Here is a 21,467-nt window from a genome sequence, read left to right on the forward strand (position 1 = left end):
GCACGTGCATTACAAATTCATGTGTGGAATGGAGCGATAAAGGGCAGATAAACTGCAGCGGTATAGCAGGGGCCTTGTGGTGAATGGGCCCATTGTAAATCCTCAGAGGGGTACAGCACACCCGGATTTGGGCTCCTCCATGTGTGAGGAAAGCGTTAAGCGGCTCTCTGTGACAGTATGCTAATGATTTGCATGGCAATGGAGGGAGGCAGGCTCTGGAAGGCAGTATGGCTGCTCCTAATGTGTGTGGAAGGGGGAGTTTCTCTGTTTGCATGTGAATGTGAGGGAAAAAAGAGACAGAGAGACAGAGAGAGAGCGCTACTGTAGAGCTGACTGAGGAAGCGGACGGGGCAGAGGAAAAAAGCGGCTCTGAGGAGAGAAGAGAGGAGAGCTGAGGAGAGGAGAGCTGAGGAGAGGAGCTACTGCAACACACAGGAAGAATAGGAGGGCAGGACGGGGGACTGTGGAGCCATTGAGGAATACACACAAGACTGGGGAGGGAGGGAGGGGAGGGGGGCTATTCACTGGCAGGGTTCTTCACTTGTGAGCTATTCAGTGCTGGTGCATTGAGTGCCGGGGCTGTTCGGTGCTGGCGCTCCAGCTGTCTCTGCCTTTGTGGCTCACATGAGGATTATCCTGCGGCTGGCTGAGGCTGTTGACGGGCACAGGAAAATGAAGAGGTAAGAGCCGGTACCCCCGGCTTACATGGCGGCGTGTGTGTAATGCGGAGCTCAGCTCTACTAATCGCCTTGGACACCCCCCGCACAGCTGGAATACGGCGCCCATTCTGCAGGAAAACGGGGGAGCTCTGTGTGTGCGGGGCTCAGACCAACGGGAAAACGGGGGAGCTCTGTGTGTGAGGGGCTCAAACCAACAGGAAAACGGGGGGAGCTGTGTATGTGGGGGACTCAGCACGCAGGAAAACTGGGGAGCTGCGTGTGTGCGGGGCTCAGACCAACAGGAAGACGGGGTAACTCTGTGTGTGCGGGGCTCAGAGCTGTTAGGAAAACTGAGGAGCTGTGTGTGCGGGACTCAGCACGCAGGAAACCTGGGGAACTGTGTGTGTGCGGGCTCATAGGGAGACAGAGGGATCGTACATTGCAGGTGCTGCTCCACCACCGTCACACTATACAGGCAATGCCGGGGAGCATCGATCGCGATACACATTAGCAACCAGTAGTCATCAGAGCCACAGTCTGCATTACCATTCAACGTCATTAGTCTGCTGGGTGGCCATTGCCCTCCCTGTGCCATTATAGAGAGGATCGCACAACTCCTTGTCACTTCATCCCTTACAATGACCTTAGAATGCGCAAAATGTGTCGGGGCACAGGGATCAAGGCTGATGAGTGTCGGTGTCATACACAGGAGAAGGCATGTTTTCTATTATACTCATTACCTGCAACCACTAAGGATCATTCACAGCAAAGCTGAGCTACTTTCTAGGGGTACAGGGCAGATTACCTAGGGTTTATTTTATATGTATCAATCACATTCTACAACTACTGCTCCCTTAGAAGACAGAGCTTTTGCTTTCATTAGATCTATGTGAATGGCATATTGGCCTGTATAGTCTGTATTTACCAATCACATTCTTTATATTTATCAATCACATTCTTCAAATGTATCAATCACATTCTTTATATTTATCAATCAGATTCTTTATATTTATCAATCAGATTATTGATATCTATCAATCACTTTCTTGATATCTATCAATCACATTCTTCTATCCATGGTTGTATATATTCCTTCAAATCAACAACTATTGGTTCCCTATAAGCCAGAGCTTTTGCTTTCATTAGGTCTATGGGGTGAATGGCATACTGGCCTGTATAGTCTATATATACCAATCACAGTCCTTATGTTTATCAATCAGATTCTTTATATTTATCAATCACATTCTCAATATTTATCAATCACATTCTCAATATTTATCAATCACATTCTTCTATCAATAGTTGTATATATTCCTTCAAAGCAACAACTATTGGCCCCCTATAAGTCATAGCGCTTGCTTTCATTAGGTCTATGGGGTGAATGACATACTGGTCTGTATAGTCTATATATACCAATCAGATTCTTTATATTTATCAATCAGATTCCTTATATTTGCCAATCACATTCTTTATATTTATCAATCAGACTCCTTATATTTGCCAATCACATTCTTTATATTTATCAATCTGATTCTTCAAATTTATCAATCAAATTCTTTGTATTTATCAATCAGATTATTTATATTTATCAATCACATTCTTTATATTTATCAATCACATTCTTTATATTTAGTAATCATATTCTATCAATAGTTGTATATATTCCTTCAAAGCAACAACTATTGGTCCCCTATAAGCCAGAGCTTTTGCTTTCATTAGGTCTATGGGGTGAATGACATATTGGCCTGTATAGTCTATATATACCAATCACAGTCTTTATATTTATCAATCAGATTCCTTATATTTATTAATCAGATTCTTTATATTTATCAATCAGATTATTTATATTTATTAATCAGATTCTTTATATTTATCAATCACATTCTCGATATTTATCAATCACATTCTTCTATCAATTGTTGTATATATTCCTTCAAAGCAACAACTATTGGTCCCCTATCAGCCAGAGCTTTTGCTTTCATTAGGTCTATGGGGTGAATGACATACTGGCCTGTATAGTCTTTATTTACCAATCACATTCTTTATATTTATCAATCAGATTCTTCAAATTTATCAATCACATTCTTTATATTTATCAATCTGATTCTTCAAATTTATCAATCAAATTCTTTATATTTATCAATCAGATTATTTATATTTATCAATCACATTCTTTATATTTAGTAATCATATTCTATCAATAGTTGTATATATTCCTTCAAAGCAACAACTATTGGTCCCCTATAAGCCAGAGCTTTTGCTTTCATTAGGTCTATGGGGTGAATGACATATTGGCCTGTATAGTCTATATATACCAATCACAGTCCTTATGTTTATCAATCAGATTATTTCTTTTTATCAATCACATTCTTTTATCAATGGTTGTATATATTCCGTCAAAGAAACAACTAATGGTCCCCTATAAGCCAGAGCTTTTACTGTCACTTGGTCTATGGGTTGAATGACATATTATCCTGTATAACAGTCTATATTTACCAATCACATTCTTTATATTTATCAATCAGATAAGTAATCAGATTTAGTAATCAGATTATTTTATCAATGGTTGTATATACACATTCAAAGCAACAACTGCTGGTCCCCTATAAGCCAGAGCTTTTACTGTCACTAGGTCTATGGGATGAATGACATATTGGCCTGTATTGTCTTTATTTACCAATCACATTCTTCATATTTATCAGTCGCATTCTTATATTTAGTATTCAGATCATTTTATTAGTGGTTGTATACTCATTTAAGGCAACAACTAATGGTCCCCCAAGCCAGAGGTTTTACTGTCACTAGGTCTATGGGGTGAATTACATATTGGCCTGTATAGTCTATATTTATCAATCATAGTCATTATATTTATCACATTCTTTATATTTATCAATCAGATTCTTTATATTTATAACATTATTTACATTTATAAATAAGATTCTGTATGAATATGGTTGTGTGTTTTCCTTAAAATCAACAACTAATGGCCCCTAAGCCACAGCTTTTTGCTGTCATTAGGTCTATAGGATAAACATATTGGCCTAGATATTCTGTATGTATCAATCAGATTCTTTATATTTATCAGTTGTATTCTTTATATCTATGAAAGGTTGTATATACTCCTTCTAAGCAATAACTACTGATCCCCTTAAAAGCTTTTTTATATTCATTATATCTATGGGGTAAATGACTCATTGGCCTGCTTTATATTTATCAATCATATTCTTTATATGACTAAATGGCTCTGTATACCCCCTTTAGAACAACAACTACTGCTCCCCAATGCTTTGCTATGGGGTAAATGGCAATATTGATCTTAATATCCTATATTCATCAATCATATTGCTTATATTTATAAATACTGTTATTCATATATATCAGTCATAATCTTTATGTTTATCAATAGTTTGTATATAGTCCTTCAAAGCAACAACTAATGGTCCCTTAAGCCAGAGCTTTTCCTTTCATTGGATTTATGTAGTAATGATATATTAGCCTGCATAGTCTATATTTATCAATCATATTCTTTATATTAAGAAATGATGCTGTATACCACATTCAGAGCAATGACAACTGGTCCCCAAAGCTTTGCTTTCAGTAGGTTTATGGGGTAAATAACAATATTGATCTTCATATTCTATATTCATTAATCACATTCTTTCTATTTATCATTTATAAATGGTTGTATATACTCCTTTAAAGCAGCAACTAATGGCTCCTTAAGCCAAAGGTTTTCCTTTCATTGGGTCTATGGGGTAATTGACATGTTGGCCTGTATAGTCTGTATAGACATGTTGGCCTGCATAGTATTTATCAATCTTATTCTTTATATTAATAAATGATTCTGTATACCACCTTCAGACTAATAACTTCTGGTCCCCAAAGCTTTGCTTTCATTGAGTCTGTGGGGTAAATGACACATTGACCTGGATACTTTGTATTTACCAATCAGATACTTTATATTTATCAATAGTTGCATATAATCCTTCAAAGCAACAACTAATGGCCCCTTAGAGCCGGGTTCACATTAGCGCGACTCCTCAGGCGACAAGTCGCGCTCCCTCGCGGTCCATTGACCGCTACAGGACCCATTCTAATAGTAGCGACACAAGTTGCTCCGACTTAGAAAAAGGGTCCTGTACTATTTCGGGGCGACCTCGGAGCGACTTGCATTGACTTCCATTATGTGAAGTCCCTGCAAGTCGCTCCGAAGTCGTGGTGCAATGTAATGCACAAGTTGCCCCCGAAGTAGTAAGGGGTCGTGTTGCGCTAATGTGCTTTGGCTCTTAAGCCAAAGCTTTTGCTTTCATTACATCTATGGAGTAAATGACACATTAACCTGTTTATTTTATATTTATCAATCATCGTCTTTATATTAAGTAATTATTCTGTATACCCCCCTTCAAAGTAACGACCACTGGTCCCCAAAGCTTTGCTTTCATTAGGTCTGTGGGGTAAATTACAATATTGGCCTATAGTCTATAGTCATCCATCATATATCAATACTATTATTTAGTCATCAAATCATATATCAATACTATTATTTATATGTATCAATCCTATTTCTTTCTATTTATCAATAGTTGCATATATACTCCTTTGAATAAACAAACAAACAAATGCCCCCCCCCCCCCCTTAAGTAAGCCAAAGCTTTTGCTTTTATTATGTTGATAGGGTAAAAGGCATATTGGCCTGTTTATTTTCTATGTATCAATCATATTCTTTATATAATGAATGGTTGTGTTTACCCATTCAAAGCAAGAACAAATGGGCCCTAAGAGCCAACTAGGGTGTATGGCATATTAGCCTTTTTATTTTATATTTCTCAATGATATTCTTCATATTATGAATGCTTGCATATATTCATTCAAAGCAACAAATAATGGTCCCTAAGTCATAACGTTTGCTTTTATTATGTCTATGGGCTAAATGACATATTGGCTTGTTTATTCTATATTTATCAACCCTTTTCTTTATATCATCAGTGTTATTATTTATAATATTACTTGTTGTTTATACTCATTCAAAGCAACAAACTAAGCCATAGCTTTTGATTTTGTTATGTCTTTAGGGTAAATTACATATTAGCCTGTTTACTTTATATCTATCATAATACCGTGTTATTATTTATGTTATTCTTGGTTGCATCTACTTATTCAAAGCAACAACAAATGATCCCTTACGAGTCAAAGCGTTTGCATTCATTGTGTCTATGGGGTAGATGACATATTGGCCTGTTTATTCTATATTTATCAATCCTATTCTTTAGATTATGAATAGCTGTGTTTACTCATTCATGGCAACAATAAATGGGCCCCTAAGAGCCAAAAGTGGCACATGACATATTGGCCTGTATATTTTATACTTATCAATCATATTCTTTATATTAGGAATGCTTGTATATACTCATTCACAGCAACAACAAAAGGGCCTATAAGAGTCAAAGCTAGGTTTATGTGATACATATAATGTCTGCCTATATAGTCTATATTTATCAATCCCATTCCCTATATTATCAGTCATGGTATTGTAATATTATTGGCTCTGTTTTCACATTCAAAGAAACAGCAACTGATCTCTAAGAGTTGAAGCTTTTGCTGTTAGTATGCCTATTTAATGGGGTAAATGGCCTTTTAACCTTTTTGTTCTATATTTATCAGTATTATTTTTACCTTATTGTTGCATTTATTCATTCAAAGCAACAACACATGGCCCTTTGTCAAACCTTTTGCTTTTTTATGTCTTCATGGGGTAAATATCTTATTGGTCTGTTTATTCTATATTTTCTCAATCATATTCTTTATATTCTTATTCATATTGTGGTAATGATTGTATTTACTAATTCAAAGCAGAAACGAATGGCCCCCAATGAGTCAAACCTTTTGGCTTTCATTATGTCGACTTTATGGAGTAAATTACCTATTAACCTTTGTATTATATATTTATCAGACGTATTGTTTATACATGACAATTTGCTTTCCTCTTAATGCCTTTGTAGTTGGCGGTTTCTTTCTAAATGTTCTATATGCTGTTATTTGGCTTTGCCATTTTTAGCTCTTCTCTGTCGTTAAATACATTCTAGACGTCCCAATCCTTGAAGGAAGAGGTTAAAACACAAACCCCACCTCCAGCACTATTCAAATTGCTTTTCGTCGTGTGATTGTATTTTTCTGTTTAATATTAATATGCGGCATCCCATTTTTCAGTACAAATGATGTGTGAGATGCACATCTATTAAGATCTTCCACAGTTCACCCAGCACGGCAATACCTCATCAGTGCACAATTTCATATGTGGCCAGGGTGCTGCTGAAGTTTGGGGGAAAAAAAATTGAAATTGGAATATAAAGATGAGTGAGAAGCTGCATTGTTAAAACTGAAATACAATACATTATAATGTGCCTGCTTATTCTAGGGAAATTGATGGGCTGCAACTGGTAAATATCCATTATATGAGCAGTGTGTGGCATGTTTAGGTTTTGCTATTCTCATCATGGAAGGTTTTTTTGGGGGAGGATAGGCTGTGCCAGTTATAAAGCAGCATATTCATGTAAAACATATTAGGATATTTATGTTTTTAACTGGAAAGTTGCTCTAGTGCAAATGTACAACTGGCAATTCAAAGTAATACAATAATTTAAATGCAGGGTATACAGAGACGGTCAAAGGAGAAGAAAATAAATCAGCACATTTGCAGTACTGCAGGATTGTTAGCAAGGTCTTTCCAAGTTAAAACACATTCCGAATTCATTAATAGCATTTATTGCATCAAAAAGATGTGTGTAAAATTGGCTTGGCATAAGTGGCTTTGGATGTGCTGGAAGTTATCGCATGCCATAGTGTGTTTACACAGTGTTCAGAAGTATCACAGAGAGCTTATTCTCAACACTATGTTACGCTTCGTATTTAACAATAGATGTAGAATGGTATGGTGGTTAGGACTGTTGTTTGAATATGGTGGATGGCTGTTACAGCAGGCAGTGATAGTCTATGGCAGGGATTCGCAAACTACGGCCCTCCAGTTGTTCAGGAACTACAATTCCCATCATGCCTAGTCATATATGTGAATTTCAGAGTTTATCAATGCATCACGGGATGTGTAGCTCTGCAAACGCTGCAGGGCCGTAGTTTGGGAATCCCTGGTCTATGAAATGAATATATTGCGCAAACAATACAGCAGCAAAATAGGGGTGCAACAGGGTTAGGGAACAATGTGCCACATCCTAATAGATATCGGACACGTGGAAGAATTGAATGGACTTTGTAGGCACAAATAAAGATGGAGTAAAAAACTTTTTTATTGACATGCCCATCTGGCTACATGAACTATCCCTCACTTTTAGGGCTGTACCAACTACACTCTAGAGGATGTTTAATGTCAATTTTGGCATTGTCTTCGAGTCATGTAGGATGTAATGTATAGTATCCCTATACCACCACATTTCATGTGTTATGCAACCATTTGTTTATCATTTTGTATTTTTATGCCTTATCGTTAAGGTACATTTTGGTGTTTTCTATGCACTTAATGTATGTTAAATAAGTATTCCCCTGTGTTAGGGGTTTTCCCCTTGTTTTTATATGTCAATCAATAAAAATGTTTTTTACTCCATCTTTATTTGTGCCTACAAAGTCCATTTAATTCTTCCCAAATGTCCGAATCCCTGGTCTATGGCAATGGTTACCAACCTCATTCCTTAAGCCGGCCATAGACGGTTCGCATCTTGGCTGGTTCAGCTGGAACTGTATGAGATTTGAACCATATGGGGGCAGGCTGAATGTACCCAGGGTGATCAATCGATCACATTGGGTACAACCAGCCTGCCGAATTTTAAATGTGATTATTGCTAGTGGCTGTTATTCCTGCTAGCAATAATCACTGTGTTCTTCTGATGGGGACAGGAGAACTGTCAAATGCAGGTACCTTCTCCCCACCAATAAAAGACATTCCAAGGAAGGGAGGGGAGTAGGAGGGAGGAGGACGAAAAGCGGGTCAGGTTTTCAGGATTTCCTATACCTTACACAGGTGCTTTAAATCATTGTCAGCATTTTGGTATGTGACAGCTATTTTATCTAAGGGAAATTCCCAAAACTTGGCCTTTTGGGGGGTACTTTAGAACTGGGGTTGGAAACCACTGGTAGTCTATGGTAAAACATCAGATACAGTAAGCATGGTTCTTTTTCTTTTTATTACAGTGACTTTGTCTCTATGGGCTGCTTTAGTCTACAGTTGATTTCTGCATGTTGACTACAGGAATGTATTATTATGCACTCTATACTGTTGTTTGCCTCTGTTCCCATTCTTCATGGTAGTCTTTCACTTGACTCTTTGCATTCACTGTCCAAGCAAGACAAACCAGATTAAAATGTAAACAGGGCCCTGAAAGTACTTAAGGGATTTGATGAGCAATGTATGTGAGGTGTCAGCCTGACAGTTTTCAGGTGATGGGAAAAGGTAAACAGGCATGTTTGTGAGCAACATGAGACATCGAAAAACTTGTAGTGACAGACTCCATGTGATCTCAACTGTTTAGAACGGCACAAATAAACAAGTTTGTCTTGCATTTGTGTGCTTTGCTTGTGTAGACTAGCTCCATCTCTTGTGTCACATTATTATAGAAGTTGCTGTACAATAGGTAGTGTTTATAAGGCTTTAAAAAAGAAAAACAATGTAACATTTGTACAGTTTTAACATGTGTAACTAAACATGTTAATTTGTATTACTTTTTTGTTTGGATAACAAACTTGCATGTGGGATGTGTATAGTGATTTTCTTCTTGTGTGTGGTTCTTCCATCAAGTGTCTTCATTTTGTACTGTAAAGAGATCAACTTCATAATACACTATAGAGGAAAGTTATGGGCAACAAAATATGAATTCAATTCCTGCGAAATACTGAATCTGCCTTCAGTGATAATGTTGACATGAGGAGTCTGTTCTCATGCTACATATTAAGTCAGTCAGTGGCTGATATGTTTTTATAAGATGCTATTTAGATGGATATGTGCTTTCTATACAAACATTGAAAGAATAAAAATAGAAATGCCACAGACAGGTAGATACTACCTCAAAAATGATGGGTAAGGGGATATCCTTAGTGTGGTTGTAAAACCTTAGGCTCCTTTTCGCAGGGGCTTTCTGCCCAACGGACTCCGTTTTTCTCTGTGGGGATCGATCCACCGATCCCCGCTGAGCAGGCGGATGACAGGTCCGTCTCCGCTTACTTTGCAGAGCTGTCATATCCCCTCTCTCCTCTATGGGAGATCGGATGAAAACGGACCACCTGTCCGTTTTCATCTGATCCTCCAGACGGATGGAAAATAGGGTTTCCATCTGTCTAGATTTCACGGACAGGATTGGATCGGGTAGCAGCAGGTGACATCCACAGCTCCATAGGGCTACATGGAGGATCCGATCAGGTCCGCCTGAAAAACTGACAGGCGACCTGATCGGAAAGCCCGTGTGAAAGGGGCCTTACATATACCCAGTGAAGTCACTGGCCCCAGGTGATAAACAGAGATAAAACAAATCCTCCTACATACATTGTACCTATTGATCTGCAGTCTCTACATCTGTTCAAAGTTTAGAATTTATAAAGCTTGTCTGAGCTGTTAGAAAACAGAGTACAGTAATACCTTGGTTTGCAAGCATAATTCGTTCCAGCAGCATGCTTGTAATCCAAAACACTCCTATATCAAAGCAAGTTTTCCCATAAGAAATCATGGAAACCCAGATGATTCGTTCCACAACCATTTAATGGTATAAATAAAGATATGCTGTTATTATATATAAAGTACATTACTGTACAGTATAAGCATGCCATCTCCTCTGTTAAATAACATTGTGTGTCCCTCTGTCTGTACTGTATATAAAGATGCCGATTTATACTGTATTAGAGTGTCTCCGGCGCTCGTGTGACTCCTCAGCTCTCTGCTTCTCTCCTCCCCTCCTCCTCAGATGACATCAGTGGGAGTGATCGCCCCCTTCCGCTGGGGAGAGCAGAGAGAAGAGGAGTCACATAAGTGCCGGGAGACACTCTGAAACAGTAGAAATCAGCATCTTTTTATACAGTACGGGCACAGGGACACATAATGGTATGTAACAGAGGGCATTAACAGAGGGGATGGCATGCTTATACTGTACTAAACTGCTCGTATATCAAGACGGTGCTGGTATATTAAGACAGATTTTAAAAAAAAAATGTTGCTCGTCTTTCAAAATGCTCGTAAACAAAGTTACTCGCAAACCAAGGTATTACTGTAGTTGAAATCACACAATGCAGAGTTCAGTAAAGAGAGCTCCGAGCTGATTGGAGGGAAGGGACACACCACCCTTCACACTGCACATAGAAACAGGGATGAGGCTGTCAATCATCTGGAAATCCATCCCCTGTCACCTTTTTTATCTTGGTGTCAGGAAAACTTGTCAGAAGTAATAAATGCTGATAAAAGAAGAATGAAACAGCAGACAGAAATGACATTTAGTGCTCTTAATTGAGAAGAGTACACACACTGAGGAATATGCTTTGTCCATATTTCATATCTGAGGTTTACAACCACTTTTACTCAAGATTAAAAAACAAAACCATATTTAAATCTAACCTCCAGGGAAAACAAAAATCTTCCTTGCAATCAGGCTGCCCCTCGCATTGCAAGGGTTAAATACTCTTTTGGGTCTAGGGTACCAAAAAAACTGTTTTACTTACCCAGTCCTCCACTCCCACAGTCTTCTGTTGTGCTAGACCAGTCTCAGCAGGCTCTTACTCCTTACGCTCTGGCAGTTGCAGGTCCTCTGACAATATTGAGTCCAATTTGGGGTTCCAGGGGATCAGGTAAGTTAAGTTGATCCCCCCCCCGACCTAAACGAGCCTTTGACCAATTCCATGGAGGTGGGCTTTAGTTACATAGTCTCCTCTCACGTGTACCTTTCAATGCTCACATCTTGTTGCAAAGCACGAAAAGGCTACTGTACTGCAACTTCCTTTATAGAGGTTGACTACGTTGGTTCTCTGTGGTCCACCCTTACTTGCTTTCTCCTGAGAAGGACTATAACATAATTTGCAAACGCACTCAGCTGTGGCACATAGCATCTCATTCATCCTCCCCTTCATGCCCTCACTGCCCCCAGGCCCCAGTATCAATGACGTGGCACGCAGTAAGATAGGATGGTACAAAGATATATGGGATTTGTAGTACTTGACGGCAAAGATATGTGCTCTGCTTGTTAAAGCAAATAGGAAGTGAGAGGAAGGTCAAGAGCACTTGGGGATCACATATATTGCTTGAAAACACAATATATAATCATTTAAAGTAAAAAAAAAATTACATTGGTGATGTGTAGAGTATGTTGAGGCCTTGCTGTTTGTGTAGAGGTGTATGGTTTAGTGTCCCTTTAATTACACAATTCGCTACAGTACTGGAATGTACAACAATCCCACGACAGCTGTGCACATATAGTACATCTGTTCCTTCACTCTTCTCCCTACAAAAATGAAGGATTGGGATCCACTGACAGGGAGAGTCTCCAACAAATTGGAAAATCTCCTTGTGACACAGCAAATGGCTTCCCAACAGTTCTAGAAAGGATAACACTTAGATGGCATTTACAGTATCTCACAAAAGTAAGAACACCCCTCACATTTTTGTACGTATTTTATTATATCTTTTCATGTGACAACACTGAAGAAATGACACTTTGCTACAGAAGAGACAAAGAAGAGGACCTTTACCCGTGCCACATCTTGGTAGAATACTTTGTTTGCAAAAGGTTTGTAGGACACAGTCCTGCTAGTGGTGGATTTTAGTGGCACTCACATGAGACAGACTTATTATATATATTTCTTTTTTAAAAATCATCTTTTATTATATATCATTAAGAACACAATGGGCACCCAGAAACGGCTACATTAAAAATACATAGCGGTATGATACAGTATCCTTATGGATATCGGTGTGAACACCTATATACGTTCAATCCATCGATTGAGGTATGTACTCCTTGTTGCTGGTCAACGTGTTTCCAATGTGCTTCCTCAGGACCTACAGCAGGTGTATTACTATCTAATAATCTTAAATAGATATATCATCAGATTTGATGGGTCTATATGCAGCAGGTACGTTTGGTGTTGTTATAAGGAATTCTATTTCCTTTATTGGATATATATCCTACACCTTTGGCTGTGTTTGTAAGCCTTTGGCTTACTGAGCTTTGAATTTATTTGCAATATTCATTTGATTATATTCCTCCCTGGTTGGGTTTATATTCCTTATAGGGGAGTATATGTTCCTTTTCCTGCTTAGACCAACTGATTATTTTCCAGTCTATTACTCTAGATCACGTGGTTTGTAGATTTAAATGTGGTTTTTATTCAGAGTGTATATATATGCATTGACAAGTTTGCCATACATGCGGATCCTGAAGAAGTCCAAACTGTGGGCAAAACCCGTTGATCCTTTGTACTTTAGGATGTGCCTTGTTATATGATACACCTTTTATATACTAGACTTCTAATTGTTGATTTTATCATTTTGTTTTCAATAAAATTTAAAATTTTTATGATTTATTTTTCCTCTGATGTCTTCGGCACATTAAAATCCCCATTTTCCTCGCCTGCAGGATTTTTCCTGCCAGACTTGGATACTTTCAGATGCACTAGATATATCCTCAGTTTCACATCAATCATATAGTGATAATACATAGCTTTCTTCAAAAATATTTCTCAGAATTTTATCATAGTCATCACTTACATGCATAAATGTTAGAGGCACACATATGTTGCATATGTCAGAGGCGGACACAGGGGACTAGCAACTCATTAGCATCTATTGGTTGTACGGTTACATTTACACTCGCGTTCCCTTAAACAAATATGATTCACAATTCAGTTTCTAACTCATATTTGTATATATCAATTCGTTTTTAGAATGAAAGATGTTTTACCTGATATTTATACAGGAAAATAGTCGATAAAAAGTAATGGAGTATATTTGCAGAAGGTATATACTTAGCTTTGTTTTGGTTGGTCTGTTTACCTATATAAAAGGAACTTTGTTATTCCTGGGGTCCAATTTATATAATATATGTATTCCTATTACCTATGTGTTTGTATAACCATTATGCACACCTTTAGGTTTTCCTTCATTCAAGAGCATTATCCTGTATGTCAATTTAGGCATAGAATGGCTGGTCCCACTTGAGTGTTGGAAAATAATGGTGGCCACACAAAATATTGACACTTTGAGCCCAGTTTGGACATTTTGACTTAGGGGTGTACTCACTTTTGTTGCCAGCGGTTTAGACATTAATGGCTGTGTGATGAGTTATTTTGAGGGGACAGCAAATTTACACTGTTATACAAGTTGTACACTCACTACTTTACATTGTAGCAAAGTGTCATTTCTTTAGTGTTGTCACTAAGATATAATAAAATATTTACAAAAATGTCAGGAGTGTACTCACACCATCATTTATTTTGAATAACTGTTTAACGTATATTTACAGCACATCTTGGTGAACCTTAATTATAGAAAAATTGCATTGCTTTGGACAAAAAGGTGTCGGTTGCACAGTGTTGTGCAGTAACAGCCTATTCATAAAGGGAATTTGTTTTTCTCTTTCGTTCATTGAAGGACACAGCTCCTCATCTTCTTTACTATGAGGGTTATGTTGCCCCCTACAGGAGTAGGACACTAAGCAGGAAAGAACTTGACTATGCCTATGGGGCAGTCCCAGGGGGTATACCCCCACTCTCTGCTATAGGTACTCAGTTTTTTTTCTGCCTAGTCAGGAGTAAGGACCTAGTTCCTTGCTGGGATCTCTGGTCCTGGCGATTTTTTCTTTTTAAATTGAATTTTTTCCTCTCTTTATTATTTTGTTCCTGTTGAGAATCTACAATCAATTGCTGAACTGATGGACTTGATAATCTACATCCAGCGAGTCCTCCCAGTCTGGCCAGCGAGAGCATGCAGACCACAGCTCTGCGCTAGGTAGGTCGTGACATAGCCCCACTGGACGGGGGCTGGCCTGTGAGTTAAACATCTCGAGAGGGTGCAGCATTCCTCCTGACTGACAGCACCCACATTACAATGGAGCAGTGGTCTGTCCGGAGCTGTGCCCACCCTGTTCCTGTGGTAAGTAGCTGTCTCCCCTCTATCCCTGGAGGGTTTTGGGGTGTATGTGGGCCCCTAACTGGGATGGTCGGACTCCAGAGCTCCCCTCCTTCACAGACAGCCCCCCTTCCCCGCCTGCCAGGGGCCCCCTTCCTTTTGGGATAATTTTTGAGCTCCCAGGAGCCGCACGGGGCCGCCATTTTCTTGTAGCTTTTTATGCTACAGATCGGTGGCCATGTTTGTGTAGCCTTGGCGGCCACTTTCTTGTGGTTTACTATTGAAAATAGCGGCGGCCATGTTTCTGAAGCCGGATGGGCGGTGATTCGGCAGTGGGAGCCCCTCTCCTGCCTCTAGTGCTGATCCCTTGATTTTTCTCTTCCTGATCGCTGCATGGTGTGAAGTTCTGTGCCGTAAGTGCCTGATTGGTGGTGGTGACTTTTTTGTAGGATTCTCTCTCCCTCTGCTGTAGCTGCGGTAGTGCTCTGTGCTGGGCCTTATGGGGTGTCCCTTGCAGTGTGATACACTTTTTTTGTGTGCATTTCCCTATCAATTATAGGAGTCCCTGGAGCATATTTCACCACCTGATCCCCTCTCAGAGGCTGCTGGGCCCTCTGGGTCCCAACAACTGACTGCACTGATGGCGGTCCTGGAGTCCTTGGTGTCCAGATACAGGATCTGTCTCATGCTGTCCCTGCATGCTCAGCTAGCGAAGATGATTCCTCTGCTCCTCTAGCTACACATGAAAAGGCGCTAGTGGATGTGCTGATTATATCAGCATGGGAAACCTTAAAGATGGAGGATGCGACTAACACCGCATCGGAGGTGCGGGTCACCTTTGGCACTCACAGGTCCTCCAAGGCAGCGAAGGTGTTCCCCTTTCCTGCTTTTTTTGACAATATTGTCAATATTGTGGGGGTGCCCAAAACGCACTTTTGCAATTCCTAAGCATTTTGCAATGCAGTACCCTGCAGATTCTCTTCTTAAAAAATGGACGGTTACTCCTGTAGTGGACTCCCCGGTTTCCAGGATGAATAAAGGCACCGTAATTCTAGTTGAAGAGTCCCCGGTCTTTACAGATCCGGCTGATAGAAGGTCAGAGACCTCGACCCGCCATATGTTCACTGTGGCTGCTTCGTCACTCAGTATTTACTATTGCCCTGGTGTCACAAGCTGTGACTGAGTGGGCAAACAAAACTTCTATGCTGGCACCTGGAAGGGGAACAGCTCCCCCCTGCCTTTGCGGAACTGGCGGATCAGTTGTTCCAAGGGCTACAGTTTGTCTGTGACCCCTTTTTGGATCTTGATTTCTAGACTGTCTGTCTCAGCAGTGGCCCCGCGGCTTATTATTTTGCTGAAATGCTGATCTGCGGACCGTTCTTCTAAGAAGGCCTTATCCGAACTTCCATTTGTGGGGGATTGCCTGTTTGGAGCTTCCTTGGTTGATATCATCAAAGGCCTCACAGGGGTAAAGAGTACTCTTCCTCCACATGCTTCCAAGGGTAATTAGCCCCGTCACAGACGGGGGTCCTTTCCTTTTTCCTCGGCTCACAAGAGGCCTTTTCGTCCCTCAGGGTCTCAAGACAAGGGTTGTAAGCCCTTCAGGGCCTCCGCCGGGGGGGGGTTTCTAGGAGGAGCGGGTTCTGCCAGACCTGCGGACAAGGCTTCCTCTGCATTAAGGGATGCCCTCACGCGTGTCTGGGGTGGGGGGACATCTTCAATGGTTTCCGGATCCGTTGACCTCTCTGGTACAGGACAAGTGGATCCACAAAGTCATTTGCTTTGGCTACAAGTTCAAGTTTCGATCTTATCCTCCGGAAAGATTCTTCCCTTCCAACCTGTGCTTGTCCCCAGATGGATTAAGGGATCTCTTTGAGGCAGTGCAAGACTTGTTACTTCAAGGGGTGATTGTTCCAGTTCCGATATTGGAACGTTTTAAAGGTTTTTATTCAAACCTGTTTACAGTTCCCAGGAAGGAAGGCAAGGAACATCCAATTCTGGATGTACAGAAGTTCCGAATGGAGTCCATTTACCCGGTAGTGGTGTCCCTACACCAGGGGGATTTCCTCACTTCCATTGACATCAAGGACACCCCAATATGTGTTGCGGGGGAGGTGTATTATCAGTTTGTGTCATTACCCTTTGGTCTCGCCTCTGCTCCTCGGGTCTTCACAAAGTTTCATAAGGTGTATGTGTTGGCATCTGCGGATGCTTCCTTCAGCCGCAAAGTCATGCAGGGCTGCTGTTTAGAGGACTTGGCTCTCATTTGAAGGTGTTTTAGGTTTTATGGTTGAGCTCCATGTTACCTGGTTGGCCTTGGAAGTATTTTTACTTGCTGTTCCCACCCTCATGTTTTGACGTTCCACATAGTCAAGAAGAGGAAGAGCTGTGTCCGTCAATAAACGAAAGAGAAAATGTTTCTTTTTACTTACCGTAAAATCCATTTCTCTGAAGTTTATTGATGGCCACAGCACCCGCCCCTCTATGGAGTTTGGGTTTTTTCTTCTGACACTGCTTGTAACAAAACTGAATACCTATAGCAGAGAGTGGAAGTATACCCCTGGACTGCCCATAGGCATAGTCAATTTCTTTCCTGCCTAGTGTCCTGTAGGGGGCAGCATAACCCATGTAGTCAATAAGATGAGGAGCTGTGTCCATCAATGAACATCAGAGAAATTGATTTTATGGTAAATCAAAAATCCCTTTTTTTTTTGAGTTGTACCTTTAACATATGAAAACTCAACTAGTATTTTGAAAAAGAGCTAGGCAATGGTGCCATCTTATTTCTTTCATGATAGTTATACTTTAGGGCTCACTCTGGCCAGATTTTATCTGAAGGCTCTGTGTACTGTCTGTTTCGACATATAGAAGCAGAGTTGCAGTGAATATAAATGTTTTGACTTGTCAAAGTTGGAAGCACTAAAAAGTACACAAAACACAGTACACAGTGGCCTTACCAGACCTCACACTAACAGCTGCCCGCACTGTAAAACGTATGTGCTACCTGTGAATAAGCACTTAAAATATTATTTAATCATTCTATTTAAGTACAGATTTAAACAAATGCATATTTCCTCTTTGCTTTTGTGTGTTTAGATCTGTGATAAAAAAAAAAAAACTTTTATGTCAATTAATACACAAATAAACTATTAGGACTACCTAATAATCAAATAATACCTTGTAAAAGATACCCATTACTGTCTTGTTACCATATATAACCTCAAACAATAAATAGTGTTCTTGTGAGTAAAACTAAAATCAACTACTAAGCGGAATAATTCAGACAAGTGCAAGGTGCAATAATATGGTAAATAAATGGACGTAGTACAAAAATGCAACAAAAAAGTATAAAAGATAAAATAGTTTACTCTAAAACCATATATAACAAAGGTGCAGTGCTAAATGTGTCTGCAGCAAAACACAGAGTGAAAAAAAGTCAACATAAAACTGCAACATTAATTGGTAGATTATATTAAACTTAATCCTATTAACCCAAATTCCACTCGTTTTACGTGATAAAACAGTCCAAATGATATACTCTGATATGTGCAGAGAAGACTCCAAACTTCAGACAGCAGTGTTTAACCATGCAAGGACTGCAGTGCACCCTTAGTGGTAGTCCAACCTTACTGAATACATTTTCACCCTTTACGGTGGGCCATAAATGTTGACTAAAGCTTGCACTACACTAGGAGAATTTTATTTTAATAAAATTCAGTGATTTGAAGTGATCATGGTGGTAGGAGTCAGAAACACTGCACATGCTGGGATATTTACAATTATGTGCTGGGGGCTAGTTGCACCCCTAGCACATGTGATTTACTGCGGGTGGGTACTGCTGGCAGTTACTGCTGGTGGGTACTGCTGGATGGTACTGCTGTGGGTACTGCTGGCTGGTACTGCTGGCTGGTACTGCGGTGGGGACTGTTGGCTGGTACTACTGTGGGTACTGCTGGTGGTTACTGCTGGCTGGTACTGCTGTGGTTACTGCTGGCTGGTACTGCTGTGGGGTACTGCTGGTGGGTACTGCTGGCGGGTACTGTTGGTGAGTACTATTGGCTGGTACTCCTGGGGGGTACTGCTGTGGGTGCTGCTGATAAGTAATGCTGGCTGGTACTGCTGTGGTCCTGCTAACTGGCACTGCTGGTGGGTACTGCTGGCTGGTACTGCTGTGGGTACTGCTAGCTGGTACTGCTGGGATATTTACAATTATGTGCTGGGGGCTAGTTTAGCCCTAGCACATGTGACTTACTGTGGGTGGGTACTGCTGGTAGTTACTGCTGGTGGGTACTGCTGTGGGTACTACTGGCTGGTACTGCTGGCTGGTACTGCTGGCTGGTGCTGCGGTGGGGACTGTTGGCTGGTACTACTGTGGGTACTGCTGGCTGGTACTGCTGTGGTTACTGCTGGCTGGTACTGCTGTGGGTACTGCTGGCGGGTACTGTTGGTGAGTACTGTTGGCTGGTACTCCTGGGGGTACTGCTGGTGGGTACTGTTGGTGAGTACTGTTGGCTGTTACTCCTGGGGGGTACTGCTGTGGGTACTGCTGGCGAGTACTGCTGTGGCTACTGCTGTGGGTTCTGCTGGTGGGTAATGCTGGCTGGTACTGCTGTGGGTCCTGCTAACTGGGCACTGCTGGTGGGTACTGCTGGCTGGTACTGCTGTGGGTACTGCTAGCTGGTACTGCTGGTGATATTTACAATTATGTGCTGCGGGCTAGTTTCACCCCTAGCACATGTGACTTACTGCGGGTGGGTACTGCTGGCAGTTACTGCTAGTGGGTACTGCTGGATGGTACTGCTGTGGGTACTGCTGGCTGGTACTGCTGTGGGTACTGCTGGCTGGTACTGCTGTGGGGACTGTTGGCTGGTACTACTGTGGGTACTGCTGGCTGGTACTGCTGGTGGTTACTGCTGGCTGGTACTGCTGTGGTTACTGCTGGCTGGTACTGCTGTGGGTACTGCTGGCGGATACTGCTGGCGGGTACTGTTGGTGAGTACTGTTGGCTGGTACTCCTGGGGGTACTGCTGTGGGTACTGCTGGCTGGTACTGCTGTGGTACTGCTGGTGGGTAATGCTGGCTGGTACTGCTGTGGGTCCTGCTAACTGGCACTGCTGGTGGGTACTGCTGGCTGGTACTGCTGTGGGTACTGCCTAGCTGGTACTGCTGGTGATATTTACAATTATGTGCTGGGGGCTAGTTTCACCCCTAGCACATGTGACTTACTATAGGTGGGTACTGCTGGCAGTTACTGCTGTGGGTACTGCTGGCTGGTACTGCTTTGGATACTGCTGGCTTGTACTGCTGTGGTACTGCTGGCTGGTACTGCTGGCGAGTACTGCTGGCTGGTACTGCTGTGGAGGCTGCTGGTGGGTAATGCTGGCTGGTACTGCTGTGGGTCCTGCTATCTGGTACTGCTGGTGGGTACAGCTGGCTGGTACTGTTGTGGGTAATGCTAGCTGGTACTGTTGTGGGTACTGCTGGCAGAAAATGCTGGCAGGGATCACTGAGCGGCGCTGGAGGAAGCATGCAGATCCCATGCCTCCTGTATCTCTCCTCTCACAGGCGGAGTGCATTTGATATCACTCCGTCTGTGACAGGACGGAGCCGGAACTACACAGGAAGCATCGGCTCCGTTCTGTCACAGTTGACAGACACCGTTTTTTCGCCTGATATACCAAGTCTCCTGTGAGGTGGCGGAAGTGGCAATTGCGGGTGTCAGGGAGCCGCAGGCCGCACCTTGCAGAAGACTTGAGATGTCTGGCGACAAGACCCCTCTGGCAGTGTAACCCAGGCACCAGGCTGCTAAATCTAGTCGCCAATGCTACCTGGCGCCCGGGGGTTTGTCATTTAAAGCAAGTATTAACTGTACTGAAGTGATTATAATACAGAGACACAATAACAATATGCCCTCCCCTGACCCACATACATAAGGATATGGAGAAATAAGGTGGACCTGTAACTAAGAAAAATGACTCAAGAAAGATCTCCAAAAAGTGCAGTTTGCTGTGACAGGGTACGGTTAGGACTGGAACAAAAATGCTCAACACATGTTACGTTAAACTGAATAGGGTCCTTTCACACTGACCAGTTTTACTCCTGTTTTTGCCTTACCAAAGCTGAGGAAAAATGCATGACCAATAAATCCTATGGAACTCTTCACACTAGTCTGCTGCGTTTTAAAAGTCCTGCATGCTGCATGTTTGGTGCGGTAAAACACTGCAGCAAAAACAAACCTCCCCATTGAAACGAATGGACAATACAGCAAAAATGCATCAAAATCACATCTGCTGTTCAATTTTTGGTGCGTTTTTTGAATCACATGTCCCTTTTCCACAGGTGCAAAATGCACTGGAAACACGACAAAAACACATATGCATTTTTTACTGCGTTTGGAATGGAGCAGTAGTCAGAAGCCCTGCATTTTTAATTGGTAAAAACTGCTATGTCGGGGTTGTACGCAGGAGGATCGTTGTTTTAGTTGGGGAATTTGTTACATATTTTGGTATTTGTTTTTTCAATAAAAATAATTAATATAATTTTAGTATTATATAGTAGCACCGATGTTTTTCAGGTATGAGTATACAGTATTGATTCCACTAGGTTTACTTTAATCTGCTGTTTTTGTATCGAAAAGTGGCTAGTGTGGCTTTAGTCAAATCTAAGAGTAGGCCCACATTTTTGAGGGTATGTGATAAGTGTTT

General features: G+C 41.3%; 1 protein-coding gene across 1 annotated transcript in view; it reads left to right on the plus strand.

Annotated features, from left to right (window-relative positions):
- The first annotated feature begins 346 nt into the window (after window positions 1–346).
- Window positions 347–21,467, plus strand: part of PLXNA2 (plexin A2) — a 539,737-nt gene continuing 518,616 nt past the window's right edge. Inside the window, exon 1 of the mRNA XM_082245705.1 lies at window positions 347–680. The gene's annotated coding sequence lies outside the window, so the exon portion shown is untranslated. The remainder of the gene's footprint in view (window positions 681–21,467) is intronic.

This window comes from Pelophylax lessonae (genome assembly GCF_965119305.1).
Source record: "Pelophylax lessonae genome assembly, chromosome: 2".
NCBI classification, from domain to species: Eukaryota; Metazoa; Chordata; class Amphibia; order Anura; family Ranidae; genus Pelophylax; species Pelophylax lessonae.